The following is a 6,495-nucleotide window of genomic DNA, read 5'->3' as shown; positions in this document are numbered from 1 at the left end:
GCACGGACGGGGGCCGCGACGACGGTGACGAGGGCGGTGACGGGGGCAGCGACGACGGGGATGGGGGCGGCGCGGGGACGGGCGCGACGAAGATGAAGATGATAACTGAAAATTTTCGTAAGTGCTGGTTATATAGGGGAGGCCTTTAGTACCGGATGGAGACATGAACTGGTACTAAAGGTTAAATTTGGCCAGGCGAAGCGGCGGGAAGCGACCCCCTTTAGTACCGGTTCGTGGCTCCACCCGTTACTAAAGATGCACCCTTTAGTAACGGTTTGGGCCACGAACCGGTACTAAAGGGGGTGCGCTCCCGTTCCACGGTGCTCATTGTTTAGTCCCACCTCGCCGAGCGAAGGGCAGCCGCACTGGTTTATAAACCTAGCCGCGGATGCTCCTTCGAGGTCCTATATAATGCAGGCCTCTGGGCCTAACTTTGCCGCGCTGCCTTGTGAGCCTGCTGGGCCTTAAGGGTCGGCATATGCACGCCCAAGGCCGAGCAGGCCCACTGGGCAGCGCGGAAATAATTTTTTTCATATAGTTTTTTTTCTTTTGTGGTTTATATATTTTCTTCTATTTAATTGTGAGTAGTTTTTTTATGTATTTATAGTTTTTTATATTTAATATTAGTGTGTTTTATCATTATATTCATATTTGTAGTGATCTTTCAGTTCATTTTGTAGTGCTTTTCACTTTCACGGTGATTTTGCTCTGCAAACAAATCAGTAAATGCATCGAAAATAGCAAATTATGTCAGAAAGGGTTGAAAGTTGATGACGTGGATTTGAGTTGTGCATCTTAATGAAAAAAAAGTTCGGAGTTGTACTAAGTTATTAAAATATTGAATAGCAGGTGTAACAGATGAGTTTTCGTCCGAAACCCTGATACTTCCTAAGAGATTGTCTAGTTTGTACACGAAGTGCATCCCGTTTTTGTCGTAACCCTCTCTACTTTTTTGCACATGCTATGCAGGTGAAATGATGATACCTTGCCAAGTTTCAACCTTTTCATAGTTCATTTTGTACTGCTTTTCACTTTCACGGTGATTTAGCTCTGAAAACAAATCAGTAAATGCATCAAAAATGCAAATTATGTCAGAAAGGGTTGAAAGTTGATGACGTGGATTTGAATTGTGCATCTGAACGCAAAAAAAGTCCGGAGTTGTACAAAGTTATTAAAATATTGAATAGCCGGTGTAACAGATGAGTTTTCGTCCGAAACCCTAATACTTCCTAAGAGATTGTCCAGTTTGTACACGAAATGCATCCAGTTTTTGCCGTAACCCTCTCTACATTTTTGCACATGCTATGCGGGTGAAATGATGATACCTTGCCAAGTTTCAACCTTTTCAGAGTTCATTTTGTACTGCTTTTCACTTTCACAGTGATTTAGGTCTGAAAACAAATCAGTAAATGCATCGAAAATAGCAAATGATGTCAGAAAGGGTTGAAAGTTTATGACGTGGATTTGAATTGTGCATCTGAATGCAAAAAAAGTCCGGAGTTGTACTAAGTTATTAAAATATTGAATAGCCGGTGTAACAGATGAGTTTTCGTTCAAAACCCTGATACTTCCTAAGAGATTGTCCAGTTTGTACATGAAGTGCATCCAGTTTTTGCCGTAACCCTCTCTACTTTTTTGCAAATGCTATGCGGGTGAAATAATGATACCTTGCCAAGTTTCAACCTTTTTAGAGTTCATTTTGTACTACTTTTCACTTTCACAGTGATTTAGGTCTGAAAACAAATCAGTAAATGCTTCGAAAATAGTAAATGATGTCAGAAAGGGTTGAAAGTTTTTGACGTGGATTTGAATTGTGCATCTGAATGCAAAAAAGTTCGGAGTTGTACTAAGTTATTAAAATATTGAATAGCCGGTGTAACAGATTAGTTTTTGTCTGAAAGCCTAACACTTCCTAAGAGATTGTCCAGTTTGTACATGAAGTGCATCCAGATATTGACATAACCCTCTCTACTTTTTTGCACATGCTATGCGGGTGAAATGATGATACCTTGCCAAGTTTTAACCTTTTCAGAGTTCATTTTGTACTGCTTTTCACTTTCACGGTGATTTAGCTCTGAAAACAAATCAGTAAATGCATCGAAAATAGCAAATTAGGTCAGAAAGGGTTGAAAGTTGATGACGTGGATTTTAATTGTGCATATGAATGCAAAAAAAGTCTAGAGTTGTACTAAGTTATTAAAATATTGGATAGCCGGTGTAACAGATGAGTTTTCGTCCGAAATCATAATACTTCCTAAAAGATTGTCCAGTTTGTACACGAAGTGCATCCAGTTTTTGCTCTAACCCTCTATACTTTTTTGCACATGCTATGGGGGTGAAATGATGATACCTTTCCAAGTTTCAACCTTTTTAGAATTCATTTTGTACTTCTTTTCACTTTCATGGTGATTTAGCTCTGAAAACAAATCAGTAAATGCATCGAAAATAGCAAATGATGTCAGAAAGGGTTAAAAGTTGATGACATGGATTTTAATTGTGCATCTGAACGCAAAAAAAAGTCCGGAGTTGTACTAAGTTATTAAAATATTGAATAGCCGGTGTAATAGATGATTTTTCGTCCGAAACCCTGATAATTCCTAAGAGATTGTTCAGTTTGTACACGAAGTGCATCCAGTTTTTGCCGTAACCCTCTCTACTTTATTGCACATGCTATGCGGGTGAAATGATGATACCTTGCCAAGTTTCAAACTTTTCAGAGTTCATTTTGTAGTGCTTTTCACTTTCACGGTGATTTAGCTCTAAAAACAAATCAGTAAATGCATTGAAAATAGCAAATTATGTCAGAAAGGGTTGAAAGTTGATAACGTGGATTTGAATTGTGCATCTGAACGCAAAAAAAAGTCCGAAGTTGTACTAAGTTATTAAAATATTGAATAGCCGGTGTAACAGATGAGAATTCGTCTAAAACCCTGATACTTCCTAAGAGATTGTCCAGTTTGTACACGACGGGCATCCAGTTTTTGCCATAACCCTCTCTACTTTTTTGCACATGCTATGCGGGTGAAATGATGATTCCTTGCCAAGTTTCAACCTTTTTAGAGTTCATTTTGTACTGCTTTTCACTTTCAAAGTGATTTAGGTCTGAAAACAAATCAGTAAATGCTTCGAAAATAGTAAATGATGTCAGAAAGGGTTGAAAGTTTTTGTCGTGGATTTGAATTGTGCATCTGAATGCAAAAAACGTCCGGAGTAGTACTAAGTTATTAAAATATTGAATAGCCGATGTAACAGATGAGTTTTTGTCCGAAAGGTTAACACTTCCTAAGAGATTGTCCATTTTGTACATGAAGTGCATCCAGTTTTTGACGTAACCCTCTCTACTTTTTTGCACACGCTATGCGGGTGAAATGATCATACCTTGCCAAGTTTTAACCTTTTCAGAGTTCATTTTGTACTGCTTTTCACTTTCAAAGTGATTTAGCTCTGAAAACAAATCAGTAAATGCATCGAAAATAGCAAATTATGTCAGAAAGGGTTGAAAGTTGATGACGTGGATTTGAATTGTGCATTTTAATGCAAAAAAGTCCGGAGTTGTACTAAGTTATTAAAATATTGAATAGCGGGTGTAACAGATGAGTTTTCGTCCAAAACCCTGATACTTCCTAAGAGATTGTCTAGTTTGTACACAAAGTGCATCCAGTTTTTGCCGTAACCCTCTCTACTTTTTTGCACATGCTATGCAGGTGAAATGATGATCCCGTGCCAAGTTTCAACCTTTTTAGAGTTCATTTTGTACTAGTTTTCACTTTCAAAGTGATTTAGGTCTGAAAACAAATCAGTAAATGCATCGAAAATAGCAAATGATGTCAGAAAGGGTTGAAAGTTTTTGACGTGGATTTGAATTGTGCATCTGAATGCAAAAAAGTCTGGAGTTGTACTAAGTTATTAAAATATTGAATAGCCGGTGTAATAGATGAGTTTTCGTCCGAAACCCTGATACTTCCTAAGAGATTGTCTAGTTTGTACACGAAGTGCATCTAGTTTGTGTCGTAACCCTCTCTACTTTTTTCACATGCTATGCGGGTGAAATGATGATACCTTGCCATGTTTTAACCTGTTCAGAGTTTATTTTGTACTGCTTTTCACTTTCTCGGTGATTTAGCTCTGAAAACAAATCAGTAAATGCATCGAAAATAGCAAATGATGTCAGAAAGGGTTGAAAGTTGATGACGTGAATTTGAATTGTGCATCTGAACGCAAAAAAAGTCTGGAGTTGTACTAAGTTATTAAAATATTGAATAGCCAGTGTAATAGATGATTTTTCGTCCAAAACCCTGATAATTCCTAAGAGATTGTTCAGTTTGTACACGAAGTGCATCCAGTTTTTGCCGTAACCCTCTCTACTTTTTTGCACATGGTATGCGGGTGAAATGATGATACCTTGCCAAGTTTCAAACTTTTTAGAGTTCATTTTGTAGTGCTTTTCACTTTCACGGTGATTTAGCTCTAAAAACAAATCAGTAAATGCATTGAAAATAGCAAATTATGTCAGAAAGGGTTGAAAGTTGATAACGTGGATTTGAATTGTGCATCTAAACGCAAAAAAAAGTCCGAAGTTGTACTAAGTTATTAAAATATTGAATAGCCGGTGTAACAGATGAGAATTCGTCTGAAACCCTGATACTTCCTAAGAGATTGTCCAGTTTATACACGAAGGGCATCCAGATTTTGACGTAACCCTCTCTAGTTTTTTGCACATGCTATGCGGGTGAAATGATGATTCCTTGTCAAGTTTCAACCTTTTTAGAGTTCATTTTGTACTGCTTTTCACTTTCAAAGTGATTTAGGTCTGAAAACAAATCAGTAAATGCTTTGAAAATAGTAAATGATGTAAGAAAGGGTTGAAAGTTTTTGTCATGGATTTGAATTGTGCATCTGAATGCAAAAAACGTCCAGAGTAGTACTAAGTTATTAAAATATTGAATAGCCGGTGTGACAGATGAGTTTTTGTCCGAAAGGTTAACACTTCCTAAGAGATTGTCCATTTTGTACATGAAGTGCATCCAATTTTTGACGTAACCCTCTCTACTTTTTTGCACACGCTATGCGGGTGAAATGATCATACCTTGCCAAGTTTTAACCTTTTCAGAGTTCATTTTGTACTGCTTTTCACTTTCAAAGTGATTTAGCTCTGAAAACAAATCAGTAAATGCGTCGAAAATAGCAAATTATGTCAGAAAGGGTTGAAAGTTGATGACGTGGATTTGAATTGTGCAATTGAATGCAAAAAAGTCCGGAGTTGTACTAAGTTATTAAAATATTGAATAGCCGGTGTAACAGATGAGTTTTCGTCCAAAACCCTGATACTTCCTAAGAGATTGTCTAGTTTGTACACAAAGTGCATCCAGTTTTTGCCGTAACCCTCTCTACTTTTTTGCACATGCTATGCAGGTGAAATGATGATACCGTGCCAAGTTTCAACCTTTTTAGAGTTCATTTTGTACTAGTTTTCACTTTCAAAGTGATTTAGGTCTGAAAACAAATCAGTAAATGCATCGAAAATAGCAAATGATGTCAGAAAGGGTTGAAAGTTTTTGACGTGGATTTGAATTGTGCATCTGAATGCAAAAAAGTCTGGAGTTGTACTAAGTTATTAAAATATTGAATAGCCGCTGTAATAGCTGAGTTTTCGTCTGAAACCCTGATACTTTCTAAGAGATTGTCTAGTTTGTACACGAAGTGCATCTAGTTTTTGTCGTAACCCTCTCTACTTTTTTCACATGCTATGCGGGTGAAATGATGATACCTTGCCATGTTTTAACCTTTTCAGAGTTCATTTTGTACTGCTTTTCACTTTCACGGTGATTTAGCTCTGAAAACAAATCAGTAAATGCATCGAAAATAGCAAATGATGTCAGAAAGGGTTGAAAGTTGATGACGTGAATTTGAATTGTGCATCGGAACGCTAAAAAATTCTAGAGTTGTACTAAGTTATTAAAATATTGAATAGCCGGTGTAACAGATGAGTTTTCGTCCAAAATCCTGATACTTCCTAAGAGATTGTCCAGTTTGTACATGAAGTGCATCCAGTTTTTGCCGTAACCCTCTCTACTTTTTTGCACATGCTACGCGGGTGGAATGATGATACCTTGCCAAGTTTCAACCTTTTCAGAGTTCATTTTGTACTGCTTTTCACTTTCATGGTGATTTAGCTCTAAAAACAAATCAGTAAATGCATCGAAAATAGCAAATTATGTCAGAAACGGTTGAAAGTTGATGACGTGAATTTGAATTGTGCATCTGAACGCAAAAAAGTCCGGAGTTGTACTAAGTTATTAAAATATTGAATAGCCGGTGTAACAGATGAGTTTTCGTTCGAAATCCTGGTACTTCCTAAGAGATTGTCCAGTTTGTACATGAGGTGCATCCAGTTTTTGCCGTAACCATATCTACTTTTTTGCACATGCTATGCGGGTGAATGGATGATACCTTGCCAAGTTTCAACCTTTTTAGAGTTCATTTTGTACTGCTTTT

Source organism: Triticum dicoccoides, chromosome 2B, assembly GCF_002162155.2.
Source record: "Triticum dicoccoides isolate Atlit2015 ecotype Zavitan chromosome 2B, WEW_v2.0, whole genome shotgun sequence".
In the NCBI taxonomy this organism is placed as follows: Eukaryota; Viridiplantae; Streptophyta; class Magnoliopsida; order Poales; family Poaceae; genus Triticum; species Triticum dicoccoides.
This window is presented reverse-complemented; position numbering follows the sequence as displayed.